General features: G+C 47.1%; 1 protein-coding gene and 1 long non-coding RNA gene across 2 annotated transcripts in view; both read left to right on the top strand.

Moving 5' to 3' along the window:
• The first annotated feature begins 1,182 nt into the window (after positions 1 to 1,182).
• On the top strand, positions 1,183 to 4,383 carry LOC135446243 (uncharacterized). The gene is made up of 3 exons (XR_010439709.1): positions 1,183 to 2,480; positions 3,388 to 3,593; positions 4,299 to 4,383. It is a non-coding gene; the product is annotated as an uncharacterized LOC135446243 (long non-coding RNA).
• A 2,600-nt stretch (positions 4,384 to 6,983) lies between these two features.
• The window catches only part of BLK (BLK proto-oncogene, Src family tyrosine kinase), a 45,765-nt gene continuing 38,858 nt past the window's right edge, over positions 6,984 to 13,890 (top strand). Inside the window, exon 1 of the mRNA XM_064707143.1 lies at positions 6,984 to 7,097. The gene's annotated coding sequence lies outside the window, so the exon portion shown is untranslated. The remainder of the gene's footprint in view (positions 7,098 to 13,890) is intronic.

The following is a 13,890-nucleotide window of genomic DNA, read 5'->3' as shown; positions in this document are numbered from 1 at the left end:
GGGAGAGGGAGGGAGGAACATCCGCGATGCTTTCGAGCAGCGATGCAGCGGTCCAGAGGAGGGCAGGTACCCTCGAGGCGTGCAGGAGATGCCCGAAGGAATCTGTGGCTCTTCCCGACACCAACCTGATGCTGATCGTGTTTCTTACCATGGATATCAGCCCCACAAAGAGTTTGGGGTCTTCTGGCATTCGGGAGAGCTTTGGGATGATGTTTTCCAGGTGCCGAGGGGGATTTTGCAAGGATGCATCAGCATCTCTGGGAAGCCCCAAGGTGGTGCTTCCCTGGCTGGTAACATCCACCCCCGGGCAGGAACCAGCTCAGGAACCAGCCTATGCCTGAATTTTGTGCTGGGGGAGCTCCTGTTTCTTCCACAGCTGCCCCAGAGAGGCTGGAAACCATTTTAGCTGCTTCTGAGGAGGGATGGAGGGAGGCAATGCCCCTGCTGAGTGGGGTCCAGAATCAAAGGCACGGGAAAGAGGGGGTTTCCTTCCATTTCTCCTTCTCTTTCCCTTTCTCTCCTTTTTCCTTTCCTTTCCTTTCCTTTCCTTTCCTTTCCTTTCCTTTCCTTTCCTTTCCTTTCCTTTCCTTTCCTTTCCTTTCCTTTCCTTTCCTTTCCTTTCCTTTCCTTTCCTTTCCTTCCTTTCCTTTCCTTCTTTCCTTTCCTTTCCTTTCCTTTTTCCTTTCCTTTCCTTTCCTTTCCTTTCCTTTCCTTTCCTTTCCTTTCCTTTCCTTTCCTTTCCTTTCCTTTCCTTTCCTTTCCTTTCCTCTGCCATCAACCTCCAACCATCCAGGCCCTTTCCCCATTCCCACATTCAGGTTTTTTTTTTTTTTGTGAGAGAAACCTCTTCACCACCTTTTTATTCCTTTTTTTCACCCTTCCATTCTCCTGCCTGAGCCTCCCAGCTGCCCCCCGAGGGCAACAGGGAGATTTACAGCCCATTCCTGAGCTCCAGCATGGAAGGGCTGGGATTTCCCTCTTCCCTTTGAATGCCAGGGGTACCCCAGACCCCCAAAGGAATTTAGAAGCTCTGCCTGCACAGGGTTTTGAACTCTGGAGTGCAGAGAAGGGGGGTGTCCTGGATGCAGCAATGCAGATTCAGAATGAACAGCAGCATTTCCACATTTTTGATGAAAATGCAATTTTTTTAATTTTTTTTTTTTTTTTTTTGCTTTGCCAGCATCCATTTTTTTTGTCAGTTTTCAGATCTGCATATGCAAACTCAGCCTGGTGATCAGCTCTCACTGTGCTGCAGGGAGTCACCTGAAGGCTGATGATGATGGAGAGGCACCAAGGGAGATGGAAGAGCTCTTGGCTGCATGTTAAAACTGTCTGATAAAGACTTGCAGGAGCTTTTAGCAGCAAAAGGAATCCCAGAATCCCAAGAGGGGTTGGAAGGGATCACAGTGGGTCAGCTGGTCCAGCCTCCCCATCCCAGGGCACAGGGCTGTGTCCAGATCATTCTGGAATATCCCCATTGAGGAGACTCCACTCCATCTCTGGGCAATCTGTTCAGTCCTCAGTCACTGCACAGGAAAGTTCTTCCTCATATCCAGGTGGAACTTCCTGGGCATCAATTCCTGCCCATTCCTGTTTTCCTGTTTCTGGGTCCCACAGAGCAGAGCCTGATCCATCAAGCTCGTGGAGGTTCAACATTTTCAGCATCATCTCATCCAAATCAAAACTGAGTCTGCCCATGAACCAAGCAGCACCAGGGATCAGACAGGCACAGGGTGAAACAGCCCCTGGCCTGGTTTTGGTGTGGGATGAGCAATCCCAGGACATGGCTTGGGAATGATCAGGACTGGGGCCCCTTCCTGACAAACAAGTTGGATTCAGCCACCCAGATTTGATGGCCAGGAACTTTGAATCTCAGGGATGTGGCCAGACAGGGTCAGATGGCCTCAGGGCCAGAGCCCAGGTCTAGCAGGGTGAGTTTACAGCAGAGGTGTTGCTCCCAGAGCTGGACGTCTGTCTGTCTGTCTGTCTCCTCACAGGAACAGACCACACACTGTCACCCCGCTCCCTCTTCTGTAAATGTTTATTTTTAATTCGGTTGCGTAATGGATTTCAAACGAGCTGCCATGAGATAGCAGTGAAAGGCTGCAGCCACATCCTTCTGAAGCTAGTCCATGGGTTTGAATGTTTTTTGGCCTGGATTTATCTTGGATAAATTGTGTTCATCCAAAAAACACTGGTGGAGAGCTGCTGAAGGAGAGTGGTTCTCCCACTGGTGATGCCCTAACACCAACCACCTGCAATGGACACCTGAAATTAGGTGTGATCAGTCAAAATAAACTGTGCAACACCATCACTATCCACACCTGTGGCTCAGTATTTTTTTCTTTTCCTCAGACACAAGGAATCCTTTCTGTTGCCCCCAGAGCTCCAGAGACTGCCAGTTCCCACATCATCCCTGGGCACAGAAGCTTTTCCAGAGGACTGCTGAATCCTTGGGAACACACAGATCCAAGCCTCAGGTTTTGCTGGGATGAAGTTTTGCAAAGCCCAAGCTGGAAATTCCTTGCTGTAGTGGTAGTTTGTAGAATCATGAAAGGGTTTGGGTTGGAAGGGATCTTAAAAATCCTCTCTTTCCACCCCCTGCCATGGGCAGGGACACCTTCCACTGTCCCAGGTTGCTCCAAGCCCTGTCCAACCTGGCCTGGGACACTTCCAGGGATGGAGCAGCCAGACTTCTCTGCTGATTTGAACACTACAAACTCTGTAAGGTGCCTTGGAGCTCCCTAAATCTTACCTGGACTTTCTGAGCTGCCTCTTACCACCCAAAATGAGCAGAAATGGCCATTCCTTTATCACAACAGCAGCAGCTCAACTCAGTTTGGATTTGAACCTTCTGCTTCTTTCCCTTTCTGCTGGATTTGGGTGGTTTGTCCCTGCAGGTATTCTGCTAACAGAGCATGGAGGAGCTGGATCTCCTGGCAGGGTTGTGTAGCCATTCTGTGGGACCGCCGCTGGAATCTTGGAGAAGCATCAATGGTTTCTCCTCAGATAGTCCTCAAATAAATGCTTTTCCCCTCAAGCAAAGTCCCTGTAGAGAAAAGTTCCTGAAGTACTCGAAGGGAACATATAGGGAAGCTGGGACAAGAACATGGAGTGACAGGACAAAGGGGAAAGGGTTCAAACTGTGAGAGAGTGTATTTAGATAAGATATTGGGAAGGTATTGAGATATTGAGGGTGGGGAGGCCCTGGCAGAGGTTGCCCAGAGAAGATGTGTCTGCCCCTGGATCCCTGGAAGTGTCCAAGGCCAGGCTGGATGGGGCTTGGAGCAACCTGGGAAGGTGGAAGGTGTTCCTGCCCATGGCAGGGGGTGGAACAGGATGGTCTTTAAGGTCCCTTCCAACCAAAACCATTCTGTGATCCTACAGTTCCCTGGAGCTCAGCCTTCCAAGCGTGGGAAGAGGAGGCTGTGGTGCTCCCAACCATCATCGTCCCATCCTGGCCAGGAGCAGTCTCCATGTTGTCCACAGGGATTGGCACCAGGAATGTCCTCTGGCATGGCTGGAGGATCACCTGGAAGCAAATCAACCTGGAAACGCGGCAGAGGCACCTCCAGAGGGCAGCAGGTCCCCAGGTGATGCTGACACCCCGATGGTGTCCCCAGGGGCTGCAGGGGTCAGCTGTGGTCACCTGGCTGCTCGTCTCCATGGATCTCTGACTGACACTGGCCTGGGTCAGTCTTCACTGAATCATTGAAGGGTTTGGGTTGGAAGAGACCTCAAAGATCACCTAGTCCCCTTGCCATGTGCAGGGACACCTTCCACTAGATCAGGATCCTTCCTTGGGGTATCTACTTTCTCTATGGGTTTCTCCCAGGTGAGTCAAACATCAAAGAACTAACAAAGGATGATTGTGCCTGAAATCCTATCAAAATAATGGTGGGAATTTTCAGCCCATTTGTTTTTTTTCAAAGGTAAAATTAAATCCATTTGGCGATTCCATAACTAACTTTGTAAGTGTGGGTATTACTGAATTATTTCTCCCTCAACTCAAAAAATCCCCAAGACCTGAAGAACTAGAAATCATTTCCTAATAAAATCAAGACCCTTTCCAAAGATTTTTAACTGATTTGTAATGGCTTTCCATTGATAAACCTACTAACACAATTAATTACAGCAATCCATAAAAATAAAAATAGTTTTAAAAATATCAAGACTGATATATGTTTCTTCCACCTCTCTTCTTTGCTGGAAAAAAGAGATTTCAGTTCTACTTTCACTTAAAATATTTCTTGTAAATTAACTCCAGAAGTGCTAATGAATGAAAATTCCTCTTTCAGTCTCTGTCAACCTCTCTCAACCCAGTAAGGCTTTGTCAGAACCCACAGGACTGGAGGGACCTTTAAAAATGCTGTGATTGCCCTGAACTTGTATCCTAGGCTTTGGGAGGAAGGAAAGGTAAGAAAAGTGCATCTCAGACTCTTGCTTTAAGCTGGGGTGAATGAAGGGTGGAGTCCAAGCTGCAGCTTCTCTCCCTTGTCACCCCAGGATCACTTTCTGCATTAAGAGCTGGGTGGAATTCCCTGGATTTGGAACTGATGGTCAGGGGACACAGTTCTACTTCAGCAACTGGTGGCTTGACAAACAGAATCTGGACAATCTCCTCAACCCAGGACAAATAAAATGAAAGACCAATAATTGGATGTTTATGGGGTTTTTTTCTCTCACTCCAGCTGTTGGGTTTTTTTTTTTTCTGTTTCCAAATCAAACTGAGTATTTTGGAACCTCAAAATGCGAACAGCACTTGAAATGTGTTTGCTTGTTAGATTCCTCTTCTTTGCTGTTTGTTCAGACTGACAAATGAGCCATAAAATCAAATGTTTGCAACACTCCCAATGTCCAATATTTCAGAGAAATCCATACTTTGGAATTTGCCTCCAGACAACCTCCCGTGCAGAAATCCATCAGAAGAAGGGTGTTATCTCAGCCAGTGATGATCCTTGAAACTGCAGGACCAAGAGTGAAGATCCAACCTCTTAAATAATATTTTCATCCCTCATGTCAAAAAAACAAGCTGATAAACTTTGCTCAGCCAGTCTCAGACAGGATCCCTGTTGTCCTGTTTCATGAGGTTCTGTCTAGTTTTCCTTTCTCCTTGTCTCAACAGGCAGGGGTGTCACAGACATATTTTATGGAAAATCCTTTCCTTAGGATTTTTTCTCCTCAGAAGCTGAGAGGCCTCAGGAACAAAATGTAAACATTGATTATCTGCTGCTGTGGAATGCAACAGGTGCATCTGTGATTGGTCTCATGTGGTTGTTTCTAATTAATGGCCAATCACAGTCCAGCTGTTTGGACTGTCTGGTCAGTCACAAGCCTTTGTTATCATTCTTTTTCTATTCTCAGCCAGCCTTCTGATGAAATCCTTTCTTCTACTCTTTTAGTATACTTTTAATATAATGTATATATTATAAAATAATAAATGAAGCCTTCTGAAACATGGAGTCAGATCCTCATCTCTTCCCTCATCCTAGACCCCTGTGAACACGGTCACACAGGGGCTTTATCCAGAATCCAGCAGGATCAGGAGGTGGCATTCAACATCTTTCTGACCTTCAGATGAGTTGGTGGGTCGGGAACTCTGGGGATGAGGGTGGAAATGGGGATGATGGAGCTTCACAGCATTGCATGGTAAAAACAGGAATGACCTGGAGCTTCTGGACCGATTCCAGAGGAGGCCACAGAGATGTTCCAAGGGCTGGAGCCAGGCTGGGAGAGCTGGGGGTGCTCACATGGAGAAGAGAAGGATCCAGGGAGAGCTCAGAGTCCCTTCCAGGGCCTAAAGGGGCTCCAGGAGAGCTGGAGAGGGACTGAGGACAAGGCATGGAGGGACAGGACACAGGGAATGGATTCCCACTGTCAGAGGGCAGGGTTAGATGGGATATTGGAAAGGAATTCTTGGCTGTGAGGGTGGTGAGGGCCTGGCACAGGATGACCAAAGAAGCTGTGGCTGCTCCTGGATCCCTGGCAGTGTCCAAGGCCAGGTTGGACAGGGCTTGGAGCACCCTGGGGTAGTAGAAGGTGTCCCTGTCCATGGCATGGTGGAACACGATGATCTTTATTTTCCCTTCCCTCCCAAACCATTCTGTGATTCTCTGGTGCTCTCCTTGGGAATGGAAGGCAGTGAAATGCCCCAGAGCAGTGAGGTTTGAGCTGAGTCTCACCCACAGCAGCTCCAGATGGGCTCTGGGTGCTCAGCACAGGCAGAGCTTTGTGCACTACCACAAACAGTTAATGGCACAAAACAGGGGGAAGGCAGATCTCACCAAATCTCTCACACAAGCAATGGAGAGATACCAGGATGTGCTGTCAGCTGTCTCCTGTGCTCTTCCCCCTGCGCCCTAAATGGCATCAGCTGTCTTGTACTCGTTGAAGAAAGGAGGAAGAACACGGCCTGACTCTTTAGGTGAGACCTGAAGCAGAAACAGAACCTCAAATGGAAAGTGAGTGAGGTTACAGCCCCGTAACCCAGCTGATTACAAAAAAAGAAACTTCTCAGACTCTAACTTGACTGGTGATAAGCTCTCTGAGAGTCAAGTGCAATAAATAACCCCACCCCTTCCATTGGCTCAGGCTGCTCTGAGCTGTGAATGGGCCAATTTACACAACCCCAGGCCCATATTTCTCCTCCCATTTTCACACCAGCTTTATACCCTGAGGCTCCAGGGCTTGACTTTCACATCACCCCAGCCTGAATGAGGGCAGCTCAGGGCCCTGTTTGCAGCAGGACTGCACGTCTTTCAGCCTGAGGAGCCTTTGTGGGTTCCTCTAAGGTAGACCCCGTTCTAATATTAGTAGGGTGTGAGAAGTGTGGTCACATTGCCAGCCCTCCAGTGCTCTAAGTGTAGCAAACCAGCTCCATTTGTCATTCAGCTGTTGGCAACAGGAAACCACCAACAGCAACTCAACACACGACAACAAGAAGAATTAGGGTTTTCTCTTTCTGCATGCTCCAAGGATTGGAACTCATCAGAAGGAGCTGATGGTCCCAAGCTGATGATCTGGAAGGGGTTTTTCGACTTTGGTGGACAGCTAAGATTGAGTGGGATATGATTTAATCTGAACACAGGACTCTCAAGGTAAGTGCAAATTATTTTCCCAGCAGTTTTCCTTCCTTCCTACTGCCTGTTTGTTGTCTGGTGCTCCACTGGGTATATTCCCTTAGGGTATTTAAAGATTTGGCCCAGTGATTATTAAAGCCTTTAGGGTGGGATGTCCAATGAACCAAACTGCTGCTGTGGACCAGGATAGGGGGTGTGTCTGTCTTTTCTTCTGGCAGCTTCCCAGTGCTGGAATTGGGAATGCTCTGAGGTGGGACTGATGCTCCAAGTCAGACGTTCACCCAGTGGGTTCTCTCTCAGGCACAGATCAACCTTCTTCCTCTTAAAAATAGTGAAAGTAGATGATAGCCAGGTGTCAGTGAGTTTCATCCAACTGAATTTCTTGGAAATGAGAGTGGCAGGAGAAGGTGAAATCAGGGACTCAGCTCTGAAGTTGAGGGGAGGTGGAAGTTTGGGTACTCAGGTTCCAACACAGCAACGTTTGGGTGCTGTAGACAGTGCGGGGAAGGGTCGAATCTTTAATTCCCTGTTTGTGGAGAGGCATATTTGGGATTTTTGAGAGTTTTTGCTTTCTTCCACCCCACAGATGGTTTAGATGGTCTCACTGGATGCAATATTTTGTTTTCGCCAGCTCCTCCACTGAAGATGGTAAAAACACTGCAAAGTTAATGCTGGTTGTAGACAAAGCTTTTGGCAAAGCTGGAAATCTCCAGCAGAGCTGTAAGAAGAGTGAACTTGCTGCTTTTACCCTGGTCACTTCCCAGAACCTGCACTAAGACTATAACTTTCATTTCTGATTAAAATTTAGGTCAGGCTCAAAATTGCAGAGCTCTAAGTTGAAGCACGGATATTTCAGGATATCTGTGCTTGCTGTGGCACTTTTGGGAGAGAACAGCACTTGCTATGCTGTGGGGTATTTGCATCTCAGACCTCCTCAGGTGTTTCCTCGGGGCTTTGTGGCCAATGATGCCCCACTGAACGCTCTTCAAAGTGTTTTAGTTACCCCATTCATGATCTGGGGCTATTTCTTGCCTCTCGTGACGGGCTGCTCCGATATTTAATTGATTATGAATATTTAAGAGTGCAAAATCAGGACAATGCCAGCAGTGAGGGTTTTGCTGCTGCATGCAGAGCACACGCACATGGTCCCGGCTTGGGGACGTGCTGGAGATGGAGAAGGCAGATGGAAATGAGGAATAAGAAAGGAAAGCTGCAGGCCAGCCTGGGCACCCTCATTAATATGCTCAGTCAGTCATTCTGTCAAGGTTAAGTCATTTTTATCAGAAGATTTGGGGGCTGCAGAGCTTCTGGTTTCTCGTTCGTATTCTGCTTTCTTCTCCCAGACCTCCTGCAGCCTTTTCATTGTATTGGTACCCAAAAGTCAGTGAAAAAACCCTTCTGGCCCATTCTTGTTTTGTTCTGCCAATACAGGGCTATTGTGAGGATTGCAAAGTCAAACCCTGAATTTTCTGGTGGAGGAGGAAACACCCAAGGCATATTTAAATGAAAATTTTGCAGCTGATTATTCTTCATCTTCTCTTTCAATGAATTCCCATGTTCAATTTAATCAGCATGGAGTGTTCTGGGATCCTGTTTTCAGATTAGATGGTGTGCTTCCAGCTCCTCATAACTAAACCCACAGTATCCCAAGATGGATATCCCATTCCCTCATAATTTGGGCTGTGTGTCCCTTTCAAACACAGCCATCAGCTCCTTTATATCTGCTTTGTGGCTTTATTCCTGACCTGTATTTCAACCTTTAGTTCTCTGTGGCACCTTGATGGGCATATAAGCATCCAAAAATGACCTTGAGGATATTTTCAGAAACAGCCCAGGCTTTTTGTCATCTAAGGTGGATGTAGAAAGGGGGGATTCATATGGATGGATTTCAGAGGGATCACGGGGATGTGCTGAGCAGGGCAGGAGCTCCTGGGCACGCTGTTACTTCATCATTATTTGCTGTCCTTCCTTTCCCTCATTCTTTCCATTCCATCTGTGTTAAAAAAGGAGTTTCCTCACTGCTCCTCCACGGTTCACGAGCCTCTGAAGGCACCCAAGCGTTGCCTCCATGTGGGTGAGGTCCCTTGCAGCCAATCATTTCCTGCAGGGGTTCTATCACAGGCAGAAAAATCTTTCAGGGCACCTGGGGCTAAATCCTGCTGGAATCCTCGCCAGCCCCAAAGTTTCCATCCATGTCTTAATTCCATGTGGTACAAGCCAGATTTTTTCATTTGGCTGACTCCACATTGCAAGATTAGAAGTAGCTGTGGGGGTAAAAAAGGATGAAATTCCCCCTTGCAGAGGTCTTGGCAAGAAATTACAGCCCCAGGGTCCTGATGCTGCTTATGGAAGGAGCAGTTGCACCACTGGACATCACAAAACAGGCTGTGCAGGGTTATGGTTCTAGCTTAAACACAAATAGGAATGTAAACCAGAATTCCAATATTTCATGCTGGACAAGACATTTGCTTCTCACATGTCAGCCTGTTTTCCATACCAGGTTTGAATCCATCACAATATCCAACCAAAAATATCTCCCCCACCACCAAAAACCCAGCTCAAACCACCGCAGTTCCTTGTGTTGAAGTAAAAAAATGGGTTTCAATTTTAATTTTTTCCAAGGAAAAGCTGCAACTGAGCAGGAGAACAATGTTCCTGTGGTTTTACAGACCAATTTTGTCTTTGTTAATGCTGGTCAGTTTTAATTTCAAAAATGTTGTGGCCTTGCCTATTCAAACGTCCAAACCCAGTGATAAATGCCTGAAGGAGAGGGACATGGTTGAGCAAAGGTATGGGAAGTTTGAACTGTGTGGAATTACTGCAAGAAATGATGTTGCTTCATTTGGTGGAGACACAGCAAAGAGGGAGGGAATAAACTTGCAGTCCATCATGGAATCATGGAATGGTTTATGTTGGAAAGGAACCTTGAGGGTCAGCTCATTCCAACTCCCTGCCATGGGCAGGGACACCTTCTACCATCCCAGGTTTTTCCAAGCCATGTCCTACCTGGCCTTGGACACTTCCAGGGATGGGACATCCACCATGGGCAGGACGGGCAATTTTGAATCTTTCAATGAAGGAAATTAGTGATGGTTGTTAGGAAGTCATTTGAAGGCTTTGGGAATTGGAGGGCTGGGATAGACTGATAGGAAGCAATGGGAATTTCCATCACTGAAAACTTTGAAGTACAAGTTTGGGGGTCTCTGAAATTAATGACCTTCATAGTGCCACTCCTACATTTCTACCACCCTGTGGAATACACGTGGCTTCTGAACTGAAATGCACTTCTCAAAATCATTCCCCCCTCTTCATTTATTTACGTACATACTTATAAAATGATTTTCCCAATGTGACCCAACCTCACTGACGATTTCTGCTCCTCTGGAAGTCATGGAATGTGTTGCTGATCAAAAAGCTGCGAGCAGCACCCCTGGGGTCCTGTGTGTCAGGCACGTAGGAGACACAGCAGAAATAATAAACACATGGCTCACAAACGAATTCTTTGCTACTTAACGAGCAGAGAAGAATGAAAAATTACTCAGTGTCCTCCAGGATGTCTGGTCTGCCTCGGTGATGGCAGAATCAGGAATGGTTTTGGTGGATAAAGGTTGGGTGAAAAACTCTTTGTCCCTTGATAAAGGGACCTTACAGCCAAGAGGGAAAAGAGGTGCTTGGCCCCATGCACAGGTCCCCATGGTCCCAATTTACTACAGGGTCGTGTTTCCTCATTTATGGAAGGTCTCTCTTCTCCATGAAACCTGGGGTAGGAAAGGAAAACCATAACAAAATTCCTGGTGCAGAGGAACTGCCAGACTTCTTTCACCCCAGACAGGTCCTTGCCTGGCACCTGAGCCTTGGTGGCATCCAGGGTTTTGTGAACAACTTGGCACCATGAAATCTGGGGCAGAACCTCTCAAAATGTGTCTATGGGAGGTTGATGATTGAGAAGTGGGCTTTGAATAGAGGTAAAATTTGACCTGTGGAAAAATCAAGGCGTCACCTGTAATGTATGATGGAAAGAGGGAGAAGTGATGCCAATCTAAGCAGGCTGAGAAATTGATAAAAAAGCTTTAAACTGACTTTTATCTCAAATTTTTTTCCTGGCTGTCTCTTGCATATTTGGCCTTGACCATTTTAGAAGCAGAGGAAGAAGAGCACAGCTGCTTGAGACATTAATGTAGCAGACTTACACAATTATTATTCTTTTTTTCCAGTGAAAAGTGCCAATATTAATGGGGTTTGTGTGACAGAACATTTTGAGAGGTGGTGATTTCCCATGGAATGCTTTTTTTCCCCCTGAAAATTGTGGTGAAAAAGTTGGAAAAAGCATTCTGAAAGTCACTGAGTGGTCTGCCAAGGAATTAATAACTGTGAGTGGAAGGGAATTGTGAATGTGGGACTCTGTACAAGCCTGGTCCTAACCAGGTGAGAAGAAATCCTGGTTGTTTTAGTGCAGAACTGCTGGTACCAGGCAGAGGATGGGCACTGGCAAACCAAGAAACTTTAGGAAATAAGATTTCTTCCAGCTCCAAGGCAATAAATTCAGGCCAGATCAAATGTGAAGTAACCTGAGAGTGGATCAGCCCCCTCAATTCAGTGCCATAAATAATGACTTTCTGTAACAAACCTGGTTGTGAGGTTTGGCTTTGTTCAGTCACATTTCCGTCTCCTTCAAACATCATAAGGATGTTTGATATTATTTTAATTCTGAAAATTGAGTTAATCTTCTAATTTTGGGTAAAGGCTTAAAAAGTAATGGGTTTCTTCTTTCTTTACGAGCATGAGAAAGGAAATAATATTGAGACAAGATCTCGGCTGCTGCAAGTAGTCAAGAATAGTCATGTTGTGAGTGTAGGACAAGCTTGGCAGGGAGGACTGGCCTGGGCAGGAGTCACTTTCTCTGTCCAAAAAGGCTTTTCCTCACGGGATCCAGAAAAAATCTCTTTGTGGCAATTACTAGCAGAATATCTCCCAATTGTCATCAAGCAAAACCTGCATTTTCATCCCAATTCTTGAAGATATCCCTGCAAAACCAATGGGATTTAATAATAAATAATGGTAGTGAAACAAGAGGGAGCCATCTTCACCCTGCACTCGGGGTGGTGAAGGTGCCTGTGTCTGAGTGTTATCCCAAACACAGGGCTGGGATCAGGGAAAATCCTCTGTTTTTCTTCAAATCAGTGAAAAAGAGATAGCCTGTCTCTTGCAAAGAAAAGATCCAACAGGAGGGCCAGTGAAATCAGGATAGATTTTAAATGAACATAATAAACATACATGGATAAATACAATCCAGGAGCCACCACAGCTCCTGTAGAATGGGGATCACCAGGGGTTTGGATGCAGCCACCAAATTTTTAAGAGGGGGAGGAACCCCAATATTGCCAGTTTTAGTAGTTGAGATGCTGCCTTAGAGTTCAAAAAGCCCTCGGAGAGCTCCGAAAATGAACTCTCAAAATGGAGTCTGGTGGGTTAATTGTAACACCAGCATCTTCCAAGAGCAGCAGGATACTGTAAATAAGCTTTTCATCTGCTAGAGGAGTGGGAACAGGGAGGTTCTGATGGTAAAGGAAACTACTCATTCCTAAAAGGGAAGAGAAAAACGTGGCCAGCCCATGAAAACAAAGTCTAGAGGAAATGAGCTGCCCATGTGCAGCAGCAGCATGGGGAAGCAGTTCTGGGAACCAGCTGGGAAAGCAGAGGTACCTTTATCCTCTCAGTGGACCCAGTTCAAAGCTGGAGATGTTTCTGCAGCAGAAATCCCAACAGGAATGCCTTTGGTTCAGTGTGAAATGGATAAAATGCCATGGAATGGGCATTGCTGCACAGGGAGAACGTGCAGGGGCCACCATTGCACAAGTCTGGCTGTGGGGTTATCCTGGTGGGCTGTGGGGACATCCTGGTGGGCTGTGGGGTCATCTGCAGGGAGGCTTTCCCAGGAATCGCTTCAAACTGACAGAGAGCAGGTTTAGATTGGATATTAGGGAGAAATTCTTTCCTGTGAGGGTGTGGAATCTCTGGCACAGGGTGCCCAGAGGAGCTGTGGCTGCCCCTGGATCCCTGAAAGTGTACAGGGCCAGGTTTGACAGGGCTTGGAGCAGCCTGGGATAGTGGAAGATGTCTCTGCCCATGGCAGGGGGTGGCACCGGATGATCTTTAAGGCCCCTTTCCAACCCAAACTGCTTTGTGATTCTATAATTCCATGAATTCACACTCGTGTCAGGGTCTGCAAAGACACTGGAGAACATCTGGGGGCTGACGTATGAGAGCAGGGTGGAAGCCACCACCAGAAGGACCCTGCTTGGCTGGGTGAGATCCCAGCCTGTGCCTTCAGGTCGGGGGAACAGGGACAGATGGAGCCCATCTGGAGTGGCTGGGAGCTGCAAAGGAGAGACTTTTCCCCTTTTTAGCGCCCTTTTTCACAAACCCTTTCTCAGGGTTCCCCCTCCAGCTGCTTTCAGAGGACATCCCTGGGCTGAGGATGCAAATTTTCTGGGCTTCTGGATTCCAGAAGCTCCATCTCATGGCTATGAGATCCCAGACTGGAGGAAACAGAGGAGGCCCAAGGATGAAGGGATCTTCACAGGAAGCACCTGTGTGCTCCAGGTGACACACAGACGTCTTAGATACCAGAAAAACCTCCCTGGGATGCAGTAGGGCAAACCACACCACATCCAGTCCTTTTTATTTTGAATTCTTGCTTTAGAGCTGCGGCCATCCCTGGGAGAGCCTGTGCAGCAGGCGGCTGCAGCTGCTGGGTTTTCCTGCTGTCAGCAGCGGGAATGTGTGTCAGAGCAGAGGCAGGTTTCTGTCT

Source organism: Zonotrichia leucophrys, chromosome 3, assembly GCF_028769735.1.
Source record: "Zonotrichia leucophrys gambelii isolate GWCS_2022_RI chromosome 3, RI_Zleu_2.0, whole genome shotgun sequence".
In the NCBI taxonomy this organism is placed as follows: domain Eukaryota; kingdom Metazoa; phylum Chordata; class Aves; order Passeriformes; family Passerellidae; genus Zonotrichia; species Zonotrichia leucophrys.
Note: the sequence above shows the minus strand (reverse complement) of the source record. Positions and strands in the feature narration are given on the sequence as shown.